Here is a 20,169-nt window from a genome sequence, read left to right on the forward strand (position 1 = left end):
GAGCCAGAGATTTTGTATTGACATTCATAGTTTTTTTTTTGTTTTTTTTTTTTTTTTGTTTGTTTGTTTTTAAGTAATTCTTTTCCATTCTGCAGATATGCATGTGTCATATGCACTTTTTTTTCTTCAATGATTTACAATTCACAGACCCCTGAAAGTTTTCCCATGGAAGTATGGATACCTGCAAGGACAACTAAATTTGTTCTTATTTGGGAATAGTTTTGTTTTCCTGAGATACCTTTTGCAGATCATTCAGTGTTTTTCTTCCCTATAAATCTTCAAGTATTTTCCAACTTCATATTGAAATTGACGTCTCACACTGATAATAAACAAGCCTCAAAAGATTTAGGTTGCATTTATTTAAGCACCACAAGTCTGAATACATTCCAGAATCTTTTGTGTCTGAAGAATTTCTGAAGAAAAATGTCATCTCTTTTTTAATTGGTTAACAAACACTAGAGAAATTTTTATCTGACTTCTTTTTCTTTACTATAAAACAGAGTAAAAATTAATTCATCACTTACAGATCATGGAAAATTAAGGAGGCTGAGTTACCCTATCTTCCACTTTAGAATGACTTCCAGTCATTTTATTTTTAGAAACTAGAACTGGAATAAGAAGAATATTATTAAATGTATACAGCAATTTAGAGAAAATCTCCTCCCCTATTTAAACTTTTTGAAAAGTGCTAGACATGTAGATCTTAGGTTAATCAGTAAAAGGATTCAAGATTAATCCAGACAATTCTCAGATTTATTTTCAAAAATAAGAATGAGCAGATTGGAGGGAATTCTATTCCAAACACTTAGGAGGATACCAGTTTTAGCCAGTGAAAGTGTTACAGAACGAAAAAGGTAAGTGAGCAACTGAAACTGCACTATATTGAAAATGTATAAACACATATTGCATTTATACAGTCCACTGACTTTTGTCCTAGAAGATTATGGCTTATATAAGGTCAGGAAGAGTTTATTAGAGGAAGAAGTAATGTCGCCTAGAAAGATCAAATCACTTGACCTGGTAGCACATCTATGCAGCTGAGACTAGACTTCAGCTCTTCTCATTCAAGGCACTGTTTCTTAACTCCTAGGTTATACTGCATGGGTACATTAGTTATATTGAGGCACCATAATGAGATGAAATCGCAAAAGCTGAGCTGTGAGGATGTGTGGTTAATTCCTAAAATCAGCTTGGTTGAAAGATCTGACGTTCTTGCAGAAACGTGAATAAATTTTCTTCCAGGTGTCTGGTAGCAGTCTTCCTTTTCTGGGTGTGAGGAGGAACAGTCTTACTATATTTTGAAAATTCCATCTGTTTCCTGTTGGCTTTACAGCTGACACCCATAATACTGAATTGTTTGGCTAGATATAATTTGAGAACCAGAAGAATCCTTGCTGCTTCATGCTTCCATGAGCTTTACCTCTGTCTAAACCTCTTGTGACTTTCACATGATTCAACTGGATGTCCCATCACAATCCCTGCTGGACAATTTTGTCACTGGATCACACTCACAGCCTGGCAGGCATCTCCATCTTCTAAACACAACTTCACTAACAGTTGAAAACAAAACAAAAGAAAATTTAAAAAAAGGGGAAAAAAGCCTAGCTGGGAAAGCTACTAAAGATCCTGTCACCCTTTCTCCTAAAAGATGCAAGCTAAACCACCCAATGATCTGGGAGGAGCTCATAAGGAAGCCAAAAACCAGTGCAACAAATCATGGAAAACATCTGTGAGTGACTTCAGCTAAAATACGTGACTGGAGGATGTTCTGCGTCCCAGATATTTCTGAGTTCAACTTTCACCAAAAGCAAGGACCACCACCTCTGCTTCAGTGACTTGAAGCATCAGGGGTTCACAGCTCATGCACTGAGTGTCATTGTCAGCACATGTAAAGAGGTCCTGTTGTCCTCTGGGCCACTGAGGAATTTCCTCCTAATAACAAGTGGCTGCTTTCCTTAAGAGTATTTTTAGAGATGCAAAAAGAATAGTTGAAGGTAAGATGGCTGTGTACAGAGGAAGATTATATTCCAATAATCACTTCAAAGAGAATGGGGGAGAAGGCATGTTTCTAATTTCTATACAAAAACAAAGGAAGTAATTTCTTTCAAGGTTTTTTATTTGTTTTTCAAATTGCACAGTCCTCAACTTTTAAAATAATAATCATTCTTGACAGCCATTTAATAATTGTTAGTGATCTATAGCTTTTTTATAAAGTACTCATCTAATGATGTATTTCCTTTACCCTAAGGGCCAAGTACAAAGCGGAGAAATTATCTTGGTGATACTTTTAATAACTTCCTGTGGGATTGCAAACTCTGGCTGAAGCTGTCTCTGCAAAAGAGTTAATCATGTAATTTCACAGATTAGACAACACAGGGTTACTAATGAGAAACTTCAGTTCAGTGATAAACTCTTTTTTTTTTTCCAAGAATATTTTGAGAGGCCTGTAACCTTTGGCTGACACCCAATGAGGCTATTAGTTTAACCATGGGATGCACTACCAAATGTACAAGAGTCAGCAGAACTTTTCCTTCTGAAAATTGCTCATAATACTCTGTGAAGAAGCCTTCAAAAACCCAGAAGGGATAGATGGAAGGGAAAAAAATCAGGCAAAAAGGGGCTGACTTATCGGCTTCCGATAATTGGCATGGCTTCAGCTTCCCGTTTCTTTTCAACAATGTACGCTCACTATAGCAACCCCGGATCCCATTTAAATGTCATGCTGCCCTCTGTTCTATAAACATGTATCATCCATCACTAAATATTTAGATCTGAATTGTTGGAGCTGAGTTCTGTGCCAGGGGTAAGGGGATTAATTCCTTTCAAGGCCCTCACATGATGGATTTTTCACTGAAGTAAACATCCGAGAAGAGCTCACACTACAGCCATAAAATATATAAATAAAGTTTAAAGTTTAATTAAGTCAACATTATTTAAAGTGGTTGTCATATTTTATGGTGAACTCTTCATGTTTATTTTGTATGACTCCTCATAAATAGTCTCTCCCCTTCAGACAAAAGGCAAAGCTGGGTTAAAGTGAAGGGTCCCATGCATGTGTGGTAGGGGAAGGAGGATCTCCTGGGCTTGGGGGATCCGCTGCGCACCATATCGGGCCTTCTGCTATCTCGTGTCTTCCTAATGAGCTGAGATGTTGTGCAGACACAGGAAAAGCATGGTGGAGTTTACAATGGACATGACACAGGGAAGCCCTCCGAGTGGCTATCTGGGCTCAGCCAGGGGAGAGCTTCATCCTGCCAGGTTCGGAGGCCTTCCACAGGGAAGGAGCTGTGGCTGGGAGGGGGCAGGTCAAGAGGAGCAGTCTGTCCCAGGAGGAAATTACACCAACTACTTGGAGAGAAGTGGTCTTGATCTTCTTCCACCTTTATTTCTTTCTCAAAATAAATAAATAAATAAATAAAAAGAGAAAAAAGAAAAAAAAAAAAAGAGAGAGAGAAAAAAGAAAAGAAAAAAGCCAACCTAACAAGATGTTTTCAAGAGGAAAATGATAATGATATTGTTATGTTGCCTAATCCTTTGGAAGAGCAAGAGTCATTTAAAAAGAGAAAGAAATTAAGTGGAGAAATGTATCGAAGTGATTGTTAATCAGTGCTCTCCTGTAGGGAGGTCCGTAATGCCCTGATAAGGACTTCTGGATGATTAGCTAAGCACCCAGAGGAGAAACGGTGAACCAAATGTTAGACCTCCAGGTCAAACCTCAGGAAAACTTGAATTCAACTCCTGCACTCCCCCAGCTGCTGTGGGCAGCTCCTGCCCATTCTCTGCCTCTGTTCCCCATCAGCAGTGGACTGCAGACTTGCACTTAAGTGTCTTGTTGTTAGGGCAAACACAGAACTGGTATGAGGTGCTCATATCCTCAAGGGACTTGAGCTGTATGAGACTGAGATCTCTCTTTTTGTATCTTTCTCAGGATTTTCTATATCTGTGACGGGACCAGAAACATCAGTACAGTAAAGTTTAATGACTGGACTGGTAGCAAAGGTATTTGCTGTGATAGGAGTGAATCATCTCGTAGAAATGATAGGAGGATCATCTCCTAGATGACTGAGAACAAGTCATTTTGTATTTTTGTTCCTTATTAATAAAACTAGATCACTGGCTCTTTCTCTTGTTTAATATGCTTCATCTGTAAAGTTGTTGTGGCAGGGCTGAACTTTCAATTTCTGCTCATACTGTGCTCATACACACACACACACACACAAAAACAGCCTTCAGAAATAATTGCCTATAGCTGTTACCACACTGCAAACACTGAAACCTCAGCAGAGTATATTCCTCTATTTGGTTTCAGTTATTCCTCTCTAAACAGCTTTTTCTGCAAACATGTAAGTGCCAGAAAAATATAAGGGAATTTTATTCCTGTATCTATTCACGCTTATAAAATATTAAATAAATATGCATGTATATACATATTTATATACGTACACACACGCACACTTTACTGATTTTCAAATACCAGTGTTTTATCTATTAGCATGGACGTGTTCATTCAAATTCAGAAACATACCAATCAATTAGCTTAGTCCAGAAATGCCACATACAGCAACAAAGATCAAACTGAACCAACAGCAAACTGTCTTCCTAGCAATTGAAGCCACTAGCAGCCGTATGATGAAATATCCCTCTGCTTTTATTCTGTATCAGTGCTGATTATGTTGTTTCAAAATCTTTAACATTAGGTAACATGATCATGCTGAAGGTAGTATGAAATTTAATGAGGTCTTAATCTACATGACAGGTTAAAAGCTATGAGAGTTTCTAAGGCTATATGTGGTATAAATGGAGTGCAAGCTAATATTATTTGATAAGATAGAAAGAGGCCCAGCTGAAGGGAAAGCATTTTCCTAAAGGCTCTGGACTGCAGTTAGAAGTGAAAGTGTTAAAACTAAAGAGAAGTAACAAAGAAATAGGGAAATAGGAAGGAAGGAAGAAAGGAAGGAAGGAAGGAAGGAAGGAAGGAAGGAAGGAAGGAAGGAAGGAAGGAAGGAAGGAAGGAAGGAAGGAAGGAAGGAAGGAAGGAAGGAAGGAAGGAAGGAAAGGCGATGAACTAAGTAACTTCAAACAACTTCAAACTATAGAAAAGCAGCTCCATCATTCCAGAGCAATCAAACAGTTTTGAACAAAAAAGAGGAGAAAAGGTTTCATTTGGATTTCATTCACAACAGTAAGGATTTGTCAAAAAACAGCTAAGGAGTGAGTCTAAAGGTGGACAGAAGTCAACAGTGCTACATTTAAATGACAGAGTGAAATTCAGCCTGTGGAGAAAACTAATGTTATGTTTGTTCATCTAGTAAGCCTTGTCCCCTCTGTTTGCCAGCCAAGCTGCTCACAGAGTCTGAGACTTCCTTTCTGAGCTGACAGAACTGGGAAGTGGGAGACAAACTTGATTGCACCTCTATGTCTCACTCCAAAAAAGTATTGGAACATATAATGATAATCACATCTCATAACAGCTTCTGCTGCATTTCCCTGGAGGGGGCTTCCACTGGAGTGTTGTGGGGAGGGAGCAAGAAATGCTTACCTTTCCAACAGAAAAAACAGAGCAGGACTGGCACATCAGAATTGTTTTAGTCTTGCTGGTCCATGCTAAGGACTTGCTAAGTCCATGGTGATGGACTTAGATCTCAACCTAATGACCACGCTTCTGACAAGTTGTGCTTTACTCTGTCATACTGTCTTCCAGAGGCCAGCCAGATAAGCCATCCATAATATGTACTATTAGTGTTAAATTCCCCTCTTTCTGCCTCACCCCTCCGCCTGTTATCAGCTGCTGTGGTAAACAGTGCACTAGGAGCATGGTGTCTCTCCGGCTGTTGGTCTAGCACGTATGCATGAAAAAAGTTTGTCTCTTAGTTTGTATCCCCAAGTACCCTGAAAAATGAGTGCTTAATGAAGTATTAGTTTTGATTCTGAAATGCTGCAAGTGGGAAGCAAATATATCAAAAGATATTGGTATAGACAAAAATATAGATTTCCAAAGTAAAACCAAAATTAAGAAATATAACTTATATTAAGAAATATAAGTATTTTCAGAGAAGAGGGTGGAATGTACAAGTGTTCCATCTCATTATCATTTCTGACCAGTAGAGAGTTTTCCCAGTACTCTAAGATGGACATAATCCTTTTGCGGCAGGGGGTGTTTAAGCCCTGTTCATTCAGGAACAAAAGTGCCTGTTAAAAGAACAATCCCCTGGAAGGGAGAGGCTCAAGTTATTCCTTTTCCTGTCAAGAATACAAAGCTACTAGATGTGGAAGTGATGATTAGGCAGTCTCTTTCACAATTAATACTGAATTTCTAGAACTGCACGAAATAGCTCCAAGTGAGGGAGACGGATCCTGGTCAAGGGATTCATCATGGACTGTGAGAGAAAGGAGTACTTCTGGGAAAGCATGAATATGAACGTTACCCCTCTATTTGGCATAAGTGTTTGTTGGCTGTACTATGGACATTTGCTTTCTCTTTATCCTTGACCAGAAATGTGATCACTGCCAAACATGCCGTATATGTTTGTACGGAAATGTTTAGTTTTGACAAATCAACAGGTTTTGACCAAAAAATAATATATATTTTTTTCCACTGGAAAATTCTTAGCAGCCCTAGCAGTCAATGCTCTCAGAACTGCCTTTAAACAGCCAAATCATTCCCACAAGTATGAATGCGCAGTTACAGCTACTTTAATGGAATTTGCATGTGTATATCAAGAGGCAGAATTTGGCTCTTGTTCTAAAAAACACTGAGCAGTTTTTAAAGAGAAACTCATTTAGCAATGATGTAAGTCTGCAATTTCCCTGTTTTGTCTATGCAAGATTCCAATTTTATAAAAATGGTATGAATACATGATATGTATTTATATTTGGCTTTTATAGAAGTATGCAACTGTCTAAAAAGCCAGTCTTGAACATCTCAGACAATTGATATTTACCTAAACATTTATCCCTCAACTGCAATATTTTTATTCCAGTAAAAACTACAATGATTGTCTGATTTTTAATTTCACTTCTTCGATACCAAGGGAATTCCAGTGATTTCAGTAGAGTTACCCTTGCATACAACTCATCCAGAAAAGTAGTAAATCAGACTCTGTGGAAGAAATCTTAGCTTATTAAACTCAGCAGGAATTTTGCTGTTAATTTCAAGGGAGTAACATTTTCATTTTAGATCTATCAAATAATACTTTTTCTTTGTGTAGTTGTAACATAAAATTAATATCTCAGTTATAATGAGCAGATATGCATTGTATAATTACTGTTTCATTTCTGCATATACAGAAAAAAACAGAGGACTTTTAATCTTGATTTTTGTTTAAATTCTCAGTGGTAAGTATATTTTGGGCTACAATCACCCTTTGAGAAATTATTCAAAAAGGTATAAACAAGGTAGCTTAAGCAAGAGCCTATTCCAAGGCATCCTGAAGCCGAAGTTTGGGGTAGCTGACCTAAAGATTTCTTCAAGAAAAGTGCAAAAATAAACAGTGACATGAAGTGTTTGGGTTTTACTTGTTTTTTGGCAAACAACCTGGCCCTGATTCACCTCTCACTTAATTGTATAAGTGCTACAAGCAATAAAGTCAGATCCCATCATCTGGAAATAATAGAAGAAGGAAAAAATACTGTTGAAATTGTAATGGGGTCTTGACCATGAGAATGTAAGCTTGCTGTTTATCAGTTGAAATATTTTGGTTGAAGAATTTCTTGTAGGGACTGACCTTCTGACCTTCTCCAAGGTAGTGGCAGGAGATTCTCTGGTATTCTTTGAACACACGCTTTTTTTTTTTTTTTTTTTTTCTGATTATGTGGGACCAAACACATACATGGGGAAGAAGAGCTCATGGAATCACTAAGAACTCATTCAACAAGCAAATCAACATGCTCACTGGGGCTTCTGTCTTAGAAGAAAAGTCCAGAAAAGCTAGCATTGATTAGCAATGCAATGAATTCTGAGGAAAGACATGGTTACTTTCCACAAGTACAATAAGGAAGAACAGAGGAAGAAATACCAGGAAGAGGAGAAATTTACATGAACAGAGAATATTGGCACAAGGAGAAATGGTTATGAACAGTTCAAGAATTAATTCAGGTTTCAAGGTAGAAGATAGTTTCTGAGTCAGGTGCTCATGAAGGCAACAAATTGAAATGTTCAAGGCAGAACCTAATGAGTATGTGAGTTGACTGTATGAGTTAGGGTTTGTTAGAGTGGGAACCAACTCTGTTACATAGGATCATTCTTTTAGTCTCAAATTCCTCTACTCTAAACCAGGAACAGTTCTACTGAAGACTGATTTGCAAAGCTGGTAATAGGGAAGAGTAATAGGGAATTATGTCCTCCCTCATGACTAATCATTCTCCCTTTACTGACTTTGCTCTGATATCTGGGTAGCCTCAGAAAACCTATTGGCCACCAGAGGGGTGAGCACTTCCTAAGGAAACAGGTATGACCCACCCACATGCATGCTTCACTCCTCTCTGTGTCTGGGATGCCTCATATAAAAAGTGTTGACAGCTTCAGTAGGGATTTTACAAGAGATTGCCATTCATATTCCACAAGGACCAAAAGATCCACATGGGAATATTTAATATAAACAGCAATAGTTTCCCACATCTTTGTTTAGAGAATAGCCCAAGGATTTCTAAACTTTAAGATCATATTCATTCCAGAAGAATAGTTTCACTTATAGTCATATAAATCTTTCCTATACTTAACTTACGATTTTTTTTTTTATTTTTATTTTTTATTTTTTTTTATGTATCTGAATTCTTAAGGATGATATTCAGGTAATCAGACTGCAGTGGGTAGCACAGATAAACCTCATCTCAGCTAATTTTTCTTTACAGTGAAAGACCCGAACTGCAAGGGATGTTGTCTATCTACTATTACAGTGTGAGACTTGCCAGACTTCCAGGAAACACAGATTTTTAAAATGAAGCAAAAGAGGAAAAAGTTTCCCTGAGATATCAAGATCTAGGGAAAAACAAAAACAAACAAACAAGCAAACTGAAAAATCAAAGCCCTACAGGGCTGGTCTCCTAATCAGAGCGGTTGGCTCATGGAACTTAGTACTCTTGAAAGCCCAGCCTTGATGTTAATTGCCTAAGAAAGAGATGTTAGATACTGAGCTTGTTGGAGTATCTGTTCTGAAACATCCAAAGGGCTTGCCTTTGGGATATTTTAAATGCCTTTTTGGCCTAGTTCGTACTTTAAAACATTCCTAACTTCCTTAATAAAGCCTCCTGCTATATCATTCTTGTCACTACTAGCCACAATCTGATACAGCACATGCAATCTCCTAGGGAAATATAAGGAAGGGGAGAAAAAGCTACATTTTTGTTAAGAGATATTAATACCGTACTGCTGATTTCCAGCATTCATAAGTCAGGCTCACAGAAAAGTCAGAGACTGCAATACCTTCTATTTCTTTCTGTGTGTCTGCCTGTTTCTGGGATTTGTAAAGATTGCATGTGTCAGCTTTTCACCACAGCCATGCTGTCTCAAGTGCACCAGAAATGAACAGTTAGTGGACATTGCCTCAGAGCGGAGTGCTGCATATTAGCTATTCATAAACCATTTTCCCACTCACAAATATCTTTAGTCTGAGTTCCTTTTTTCATATCTATGCACTCTGGTTAAGTTTAAGCAATGCTGACACTCTCTCATTGCACACTGGTTGAATGTTTGTGTCCTGTTGTGTTTAGTGTTCCTGGAAATAGAAAGGATGGATGAAAAATAGAGGTCACAGGTCACTGCAAAATCAATATCTGTTCTTTCACAGACACAGTTAATCCTTCTTCAGACAATAACTGGTATCTGGAGATGACAGTAGGGTATTTTGCTAAAATTTCCTGACTGTTACTTCTGAAGAGTGTAGGGACTCAGGGAAAATTTCAAACAAAATTGAGACTTTATACCCTTAACAGCTCTATGTGACCTGGAAGTTTTTTAACAAGAATTCATCACATTCATCAGTGTTTCAAGAAATGCATAATGACATAGATCTTGCTACAACTAGTTCTTCCAAATTAATATATCATTCAGTTCAAAAGAGAAAGTCAGAAGCAAGAGAAGAGCCAAACACTCTTCTGTTTGCACATCTCAAGAGACCACTACAAAAATGGTTTCTTGACCATTGGGAATCACATGTTTGAAAGACTGAGGAAGAAGACTCTTTTATAACCTTGTTGACTATTAGGTTTTCCTACTGGGAGTTAATAAAGGAAACATTTTCAGGTCTGTGTGTGCAGCTTTAATTTATTGTTACTGGTCTCAATTTTTTGATATCAGGAGGAAGAGGGCAGAGGCTTTAGACAGAATATAAAGAGCCTTGTCGACTTGTCAGGTGAAATGCAGAAGTTAGAACCACTTTCTTCCTTTCTGCATAAATTATATGCTATGTTCCCTTCAGATACACTCATGAAAGAAAAGGGGATCAGGATTACCAGTGTCTTCTCTCACCAATGTAGTGATTAAAGAGAACTAAATTTAAGTAGGGTACTTTTATGTAGCATTAATCCATTGTAGCAGTAATCCATTCATTGCAAACAAGACTAATTTTTGTAAAAAGTATGTTTAAGATGAAGAAGAATGGATTTTTTTCTTATTTATTTATTTATTTATTTATTTAATACTATGGATAAATTAATTGAATTCATCCATTTCTTGGAATTCATGAAAGGCAGAATAATATGGAATCATAGAATGGTTTGGGTTGGAAGGGAAGTTTAAAAATCATCTAGACTTAATTTTAAATTAATTAGTACTTAATTACTCTTTTAATAATCAAGTGTGTAACTGGTGACAAGGGCAAAAAGAGAGTATAAGAAAGTATTCACCAAAGGGCTACTTTGTAAAACTTGATCAGTAGCAGAAATAGCTGGTGGCAAACCTATTTTGAGTGAATCACAGTAAATATATTCTGCTGGTGCACTTGTTTCATCATCTGAACTTTTATTTTAATTGTAGCTTGCAATGGATAAAGTATCTGTATATTCAAAATTTATTCTCTGATCATGTGTTTGATAAAAGTATTTCTAACTGGACTTTAGCTGTTTTGTTTAGCTGTGTCTTTCCTTTCTGCAGGCTTTCTCCCCATTCTGTTCTCTGGACTCTTACCAACTTTTACTCCAAGTACGCTAGTATTTTATGGTGTGCCCTAAAGGACACTGCCCCTTGAAAATATATTCATAAACGTTAGTACAATACTCAAGTACAACAAGTTCAAAAGAAAAACAGTCTGGAAATGAGCTTTGAGATGAATGTTTTAGAGTCATTATCTGAGGTAAACTGGCAGTCTCTAATGAGACATTTGTAATTTAATTGTGTCATGGAGAGACTATAAATTTCCCCCAGAGCCCACATCCAAGTTGTTTTTATAATGATGATAAAGTAACACACATACCAAAAATCTTTTAAATACACTATAACTTCTTCCAAAAAGATAAAGACGGCCTATATCCTATTTATGTCACTACACTCAGTTGCATAACAGAGCTTACAACAAGTAGGACAGAGGGCAAGAGTCAGTCTATAATCATTTAATGCTGTATAATTCTTTACATTTGTCTTTTAATCATATGATAAGTTTGGGGGGACAGGTTCATATCAATACAAGAAAAGAAGAAAAATAATGGGATTGCAAAATGGTCATTCTACATAATCTTTATATGGGCTTACGTTGTATTTGATGCTTTCTCTGGGAATAAAATACATGTATACTATATGACTAAGACTCTCCTCATCAGATTTCTAAGCCTTTGGAGGGAGAGTTGAAAGGATTTTTATGCCTTAATCAATACCAAAAATGTTGTCTATTTACTTAAGTTCCTAAATAAATTAGGACAAGCATGTCTTTAAGTTACAGAAAATAGATTGTGCAATATGCTCACTTGATCATACTCGACTGAGCCCTCTGGATCCCTCAGCTGTAATGGTGTATTTACTTCTCTTGCAGTTTTAAGCAGCTTTTTGTGCTGTTTTTCTGTTTGTCATATTGTGCTGGAGAAAATCTCCCAAGTTCCAGCTTGCTGGAAAACTTTTTCTCAAATGCTGAAAACAATTTAAAATTGAAGAAGCTTTTACAATCAAACTCAGATTTCAACAGATATCTGAGCACTCATTTTTTTTTGGCCAATATGGGTCATAGAACCTGGGAATGAAGATAGAGGAGGATGAAGACTGCTTTGTGTTCTAATACTATTGAAAATGTTGCAAAATATTCAGTTCTACAATGATCTGCTTTTGAGTGTTTTCCTCTAGCTTGTTCCTTTAACTCAAGCTGGAAACATGAGAACTGTGATCTAGATACAGGAGAGGGAGTGATCATTCTTGTATTTTAATTCAGTATTCGACATGATCTGTCTCTGTGTTTTTAGAAACAGATATCTCACACTAAAATAGCTTTTCAAAAAAACTATTCTGAAATTTCATATGAAGTCTGCAATGTCAGACCAAGAATCTGAAGCTGCCACCGTTGTAAATGCTGTTCACAGTGCAAGGTTTCAGATGAGAGACATGAAACACCTCCCCAGAAGCAATGCCTATATATCTTTTACCCCATTTTTGAACCCCCCTTTTTTCATCCTCAGTAAATGTATCTTTCATATGTTTTCTGCCATCTGACAGTGAATAGTTTAATCTTTAAATAGCAATTTGGTTAACCAAAGAAGCAGAAAAATAATCTCCATCTAAAAGCCTTTTTATTTTTAATCAAAAAATGAGGTTTAGCAAGATCCCTTCCAAACTACACAGACAGTATGATAATAATATTTATTGTGTAGCTATTTCATCTTCTATTCCAGAAAGTACATACACACTGCAGTAAAACACTACTGAAACCTGAAACAAGAGATAATGAAATCACTATGCATAGGGATATATTAAAACTGATCAGGAAAAATGGCATCCATTTGACCATTTTAGTCTGATTCTTCGTTGCCTAATACCTTATAGAGTCATTTACTAGCATGTATAGGGAAAAAGAAACTGTGGAATGCAATTATGAGTGATACATTTCATATTAACTATATAGAATAGCAACAATAGAAGAATATGAATGTTAAACAGGCAATATATTTGTCTCCAGACTGCAGTAGCTGGATGATGTTAATGACATTTATTGTACAGGAACTCAGGCTAGACAATGCAATTGCTTTTTCAAGCTTTAAAAATCTAGGAGCTGTGGAATAAATAGCTGTATTGGGTTCAAGTCAATGGAGACTGAAGTTCTACTGAAGCTAAAAGGGATAGGGGTTTGCAAAAAGTACAGTAAAATATATACCAAAAAAGGAATGGGTTATTTCAAATAAAATGTTGTGTGACTTGTTGCTAATTGCAAAGAAAGATGTTACGTATTGCAGATGAGGCACGAGCTGTAAACTATTTGGGATGACTTTCATTGCTCAAAGAGCATAATTAAAAGTATGAAACAAACTGCCAAAGTCTACAATAGAAATGAATAGCGTAACACCAGGTCAAAAGGGATCCGGACTCGTTTCTGGAAGAAGAGACAATGTACAGCTGTTAGTTTGGCTTTTTAAAAGTAAAGATGATCGGTTACTATATGAATTGATTGGTATTTCCTGGGCATGTTCTGTTAGGTTTTAAAAATCTTTTCCTGGACCTTCATGTATCATTGTTTCTTTCTGGCAGCTGCATCCATACAGAAGTAAATGTCTTCCATTGACTGGAAATTTATATTGTAGAATAAAATTGCTGTAGTTTCCAGAGAAAATTCCTTGGTGCAAAGGAATTTTAATGTTATTGCTGTGACATAGTTCAGTTCAGGCAAAAAAAGGTGGGTTGTGGATGACTCCATACTCTGGAGTCATCATCTCTTAAATCATCAGGATCGTGGAGCTTGTATCTAACCTACTGCGTACATATCCATGCAAATAACATCTGAACAATTGCATAAATCTTCCAAATCTTGCTGGCTCTACATTCTGTGTAATATAACTCTGTCCTATAAAAAATCAGAACAAGGGACAAGATAACAGGTCTGGTGATAATCTGATCAAAGGACACTGCAACCAGCCATGAATTCCACCTGAGTAACTCATCTAGCCATTTCAGAAGCCAAGCCCAAAAGACACCATGCAAAATGAATAGAGGCAGGCATAGGCAAAGCTAAAAGGCTTTGGAGAACCTGAGGTTCTCAAACTTCTTGAATGCTGTAATCCCTCCAGTTGTTTAGTACCACTCAGACATTTCATCATCTGTGAGAGAGGGGATTACCACTTCTGCAACAATTATGAAATCACTATTATGTTATTCTAACAGATGTGACTATGAGGAGTGTATTTCCACACTGCTGCCACAGAAAAAGACATATTCCAAAGGAAGAAGTGCTGGGGTGAGAAGAGGTTCAGATTTATTGGATATGGGTAGGAGAAATTCTGGGAGATCTCTCTATTAAGCTGAAATACCCAGGAGCACTCTATTGCATTCCTGTATTTTGCATTAATTTGGTTATGGAAATGACTGCTGCACCCCTTCAGCAATGCTTTCCTTCATGTGACGCAAGAGGCACATATGGAGAACTTCATGAAGCTGGGCAGCAACCACTTTTTCCACTGCTTGTAACAAAGAGCAGTGACCCACTTTCACAGTACCAAACTGGGGAGGCCAAGTGTGAAGGGTGAAGAGCTTTCCTGGATCTTGTGTGGACTACCTGGGACAACGGCCACAGTCTAACATGAAAATCTGCTTACCCCAGAGCAGAAGCATAAAGATGTATGAAGGCTGTGTCTGAACTAGCTGGCATTGTGGCTCCAGTGCAAAGAGGTTGCTTATGGCTTATCCTCAGACTTGCAGGACCCTGGGAAAAAGAAAAAAAAATAAATAAAGAAAAAGAAGAATAGCATGTGGAGGAAGGTCCTGTGGCTAATCCTGGTGCTGTGCAGCCACTCTATTTGATACATCTTTACTCAGAGGAATTTGTAAAATTTTGGTTATTTTAGTATCCTACCTATATATGGAAAAAGACTATGGATAACCAATTTTGTTCCTAGGCTTTTTTTTTTGTTTGTTTGGAATAGTCTGACTCACCCTCATTAGATGTAGAAACAACAGAAATAGAAATTCTCACTGAAATAGACCTAGAGAAGTCATCATAACCTCAGTCTTCACTCCCTCCCAAGCTTTTCTAGGCACTGCTTAAATACAGAAGACTTTCCATGCCTCAAAGGAGTTTTAATCTAAACGCTACCAGAGATTTAATAGCAGTTCAAATGTTTCAAGGGTTTCTAACTTCACATATCACATGTGTTACTAGTGGTACAGTTCTGCTTAAAGCAACTTGAACTGTGCAGGTGAACAGGCCTGTGGGGATGGGTAGTTTGCGCAGCCACTGAATACTCTGGGAAATTATTTTTAAGGGATTTTTTGATGTGTGTGATGAGCTTCCGTCCTATTTTTAACATCTGCGCACCAGTTCTTTAAATATACTCTTCCAAATGAGTTTAGGAAAAAGCCACCTCAAACAGGCAAACAACGCAAATTGCAAGTTGTGTTGTCAATTATCAGCTGAGTGTCTGACTTGTGACTTTTATTGCTGAGTACACCTAGACTGGCTATTAGTGAACACACTTGACTTGAATCAATCTGTCTTAATTTACCATATCCTATTTCAAGAATAAAGACTTGTAATCCTGATACCAAACAGTGCATAAATCTCCTTGATTTGCATTTGTCATTCCTCATTTCTACAGTGTTTAGTGAATTATCTGTAGTAGTTCAGGACTGAGTCCTGATGAGATGGATGAGGCCTAAATTTCCCTGGAAATGTCTGGTAAACTTTCCACTAACTTGAATAAGTCTGGGATCAGTCTCTTTCTGAGGGACTTTTTATATATGTATATATTTCTTATTTTTTTATAAAACAGTTCCTGTTCATAATATATTAACAGAACATCTAATAGAAAACAATGTCTTGGTATGAATCTTTCAATAAATTTTAGAGCTTCCTTCACAATACTCTTCCTTCTTTAGAGGAAAGTATTCAGTGGAAGTTGTGCAAGCCTCTCCACTGTACTGAGTTAGCCAGACCAAAAAAAAACAAAAACAAAACAACTATGGAAAACCTGTAAAAGAGACATTGAAGTACTGCACACAGATTGAATTTTTCACCGGTCTTGCTCCCATTTCAGCTCCAAGCACTTTGGCACATCCTCAGTCTTAAACACCTGGCCCACTGCCTTGCCTGAAGAAAGATGTTTGTGTGTTACACATCCAGGTTTCAAAATATGTTTGTGTCAGCAGCAGCTGTTTTTGGTATTTTGTTGATCATATATAGGAGAAGATTCTACCCAGTCTTCTAATACTTTAGAAAACCTTGCAGTGAGAGATTTCTTCAGATCAAAGCAAACATCAATACCATTTTACGGAGCTGGTATTATCTGACAGTAGAAGTTCATTTACATTGACTGTTACATGGACTAACTCTAATCTGGATTTGCTTGATTTTGATACTCTGTTATTATTCTGATATTTAGGTTTCTCAACCCTTTAAAGCAGGATTTTATATATGCATGTATTTCTTATAGAAAACTTCCTTGATAATTTTTCCCCATGGTGCTAGAGTATGGACAACACTGAAAAGCAAACTAATTCTAGAAAAGCAGTCCCAGGACCATAATTAAACTGGATAGGTCACTGAGACTGTAAGATCCACAATAATATTCATCTACACTTGTTTTTGAAAGGCTGACGGCACTCACCTTTCAATTCACAGAGGTATCTTTATTTGTCCATTTCATCCATATGCCTACATTCCCACCTGGGATTTCCTGACTGAGAAACCATATACAGAAGAACTTGTCTTTCCCAGGAGAGCTCTGATCTGCAGGCAGATTGCAAATATGCACTAAATCTAGGGCTTTTAGCTTAAATGCAAATGAGCTGTGCAATTAGATTGATATTGCCGTGAGCAGCATACCACGTGGAGTCACAGGGAGGACCGGTGCAGCTGATCTGCTATGGGGCCAAGGAGGCCCCATAGTGTGGTGCATATAGCAGCTAGGTAGGACAGAGCACAGATCTGTTTCCACTGGCCTGCCAGATGCCCAAGAATCCTCAAGTGTAAAAATCCCCTAATATTTTCCTAAATAATATTTTTGAATGGTAAAACAGTTTTCAGGGGAACTCCTGGCACTAGGTGGCCTTTGCCCACTGAAGGGCCCAGAAGCCTTTTGTGGGGCTGAAGTTTTGGGGTAGGTATTTTGCTCTGCCTTGACTCCTCACCTCCTTCTTGCCCACTCTCAGTGGGCAAAGTCGACTGAAGCTCACAGTAGCTTCCCATTTGCTTCTTTGCAGTGGGGAATTAGGCTGATGATCTTCAGCATGGGAGTTTGTCCATTTGTCAGGAGCACAGGAGGGCTGTAGAGGAAGAGAGTGGAGCTAATGCGCATTGCTCTTTTTGTATGTTTCTTCCACATGATTGCTGGCAGATGTGACCTGTGACAAATCCTTGAAATATGTCTGTGCAGACAGAGATGGGATAGATCCAAGGATAAAAAGCCTGTGCTCAGGAGATGCTGTGCTGTGACAGATTGCATGAGATCAGTTGTATCTCTCCCCCATTGCATGTTTGCCATTGCTTACTTAGAGGAAAGTAGCCACAGATCTGTGGAGGAAAATGTCTGGGCTGGGTGCATTTCCTTGCTCCCAAAAACTACAGAGTGGGGAAGCACATATTAGTCCAAACACTGAGTCTCCCCTAACAATATGGATCATTTGAGACTGAGGAGTGCAGCTGAAATGACAGAGACAGCTTGTGCCAGAAGTGCATTTTTTGTGAATGCTGAAATCCTGACATTCCTGGCTAGCCCAGTGTAAATATGGCCACCCAAGTACCGTGGCATTATTGGAGTTCATCTGCTGAATAGTTGCTACATGGTTTCTTTGGCAGCTCAGTGATTCCCTGAACTGAGCGAAAACTTTGTCCCCAGCCTCGGCAGCTGCTGTGCTGGGGCCAGAGCTACGAACAAACCCAAACACGCCGTGACCCCATGAAGGCCTGCCGGCCCATGCAGCCCCAGTGCTTGATGCAGAGTACGTGCGTGGGCCTGGCCTTGGATATGGATCAGCCCTGAGACTGCATGGCCATAGCCAGGCCCAACCTGGGAACTGATTTCCCTCCTCCCCCCCTCCCCCAAACCCTTTAAAACACAAGCGATTTCTCACCACTGTAACTGGGGGAAGAGACAGCACATTTGTATTAAACTTGCACTTGGCTGTGTGCATTTATGCTGGGTTTCTGAAAACTGCACTGGGCATGATAGTAGTGCAGGACAAAGTTCAGTTTGTATGACACAAAGAGGACTGTAGAGAAAGATGACCTGGAGGTCAATACTGAGGTTCCTCCCTGGGATTTTATTTTTTTTTTTTTTAATATTTACAATTGGTTATAATCTGGTCCCTCCCAAGGGAAATAATTTGTTTCCCTCAAAGTCATCACACAAACTCCAAAGAGAAACCCTCGCTTTGCTGAGATCAGAGGAGGAATCACATCCCAAAATGGTGAAGAAGATTCATCACTTTTCCTTCACACCCAAGAGAGATTTTAGTGATTTTTCAAGAAGGGAAAGAGGAAGCTTATCCTCTAGCAGGCTACAGCAAAACAAAATACGGATACCGTTCTTCAAACTGAAAAGGAAAAAATCACCAGAAATGCTGTGGGGCTGTGCCAGGAGCTCATGGGCCTAGCCCTGGTTGAGATGACAGCTCAGGGCATTTTAGCACCTCTCTGGAGCTTTTTGGTCTCTCCAGCCATAATACAGGAGTCAAACATCAGCCCACGCTGTTTTTTATGGTTAGTGGATTGCACTATTGCACTGTCAAAACCCATGGTTTTATATACCTTAAGGACCGGTAAACACACTGGAGTTAAGGAAACTAAGGATCCAAAAATAGATGGTTTAACCCTAAAAGAGGTCTCAGCTCTGCAGTACTCCATTCATTTGCAAATAAAGGTTATACTCCTGAATCCCCTGGCCAGGAATGAATTCTGTTCCTCTGCCAGCACATACTCAGGGCAGAGGATAGACAACGCTACAGCCTCCAGGGGCAGAGCAGGATGCTTGCCTCCATGATTCAGCTCCCACTGCTGGCTTGGGGCCCGCATTTCCAACCTCCTGCTACCTTGTTCAGCCCAGCCCCGCAGAGCTTTCTGTTTGTTTAACACTGTCCGGCAGCCTTGAGATAACGTGGATGTTGCAGTAGTGAGCAGGGCCAGATTGGGACAGGTCTCAAAGCTCCCCAGTGCCAAAGGATCAGCAGCCCCAGGCTGCTTCAGACACGCTATATTCCATGTGGATCATAAAGGCCAACACAAGCATGTCAGAGCTCAAGTGAAGGTTGCTGCAGGAGCTCTAAGATGCTTGCTAGGCATCCAGATGCTGTGCTCATCCCCTAGCCATCTGAAAAGTCTCTGACAGTCCTGGCCATGGACATCCATGCCAGTGTAGGAAATGTCCTTTAGCTCTAAAGAAATAAAAACTGCATCAAAAATATTGCATGTATACGTGTATCCATGCATGTGTCTACATATATGTATGAGCTTTCATTTCAGAGACGTGCTGGGGATGAGAAGGTTCACAGGCCCTGCACTGAAGCAGTGCCGTCCAGCAAGGGGAAAATAGGAAAGTACAGCAGCTGCAAATACTCATACAACATCTCACTTAAAATGTCATGTGTGCTACTTGGTTTAAATTGTCACCCCTCCAGCAACCACAAACAATGCAGAAACAGCAGATGTGTTTTCTATTTAGAATTAAACAGTTTATCTCAACCACTGTCATTGTTACAGAGGGAAAATAAATAAATATCCATGTTAATGTAAACTTCAAAAGGTACTTTCTGGCATGAATGGCTGTTCTGAATCCAGATTTCACTGAGAAAACTAGGATTTGACAACAGATTTTTTTTTATATATATATATATATATATATATATATATATTTTTTTTTTTCCAACAGGGATGCTGGCAGCTCAGCATGTAGTAAAACTTAGACTGGTCAAAAAGATTTTTTGGCCAGATATAGCATCCAATAACTCATGTCATTTAGACTTAATGGTCCAGAAAATTTAAGTAAACATCATAAATGTCTTTTGTTATTAAACTTTCCATTCAAACATTTTGTTTAACTCTTACTTAATGGAGA

At 38.4% G+C, this 20,169-nt stretch overlaps 1 long non-coding RNA gene across 1 annotated transcript in view; it reads left to right on the forward strand.

Annotated features, from left to right (window-relative positions):
- The window catches only part of LOC137854227 (uncharacterized), a 76,027-nt gene that overhangs the window by 53,965 nt on the left and 1,893 nt on the right, over positions 1–20,169 (forward strand). The window lies entirely within an intron of this gene.

The sequence above is a fragment of the Anas acuta genome, chromosome 3, assembly GCF_963932015.1.
Source record: "Anas acuta chromosome 3, bAnaAcu1.1, whole genome shotgun sequence".
Lineage (NCBI taxonomy): Eukaryota > Metazoa > Chordata > Aves > Anseriformes > Anatidae > Anas > Anas acuta.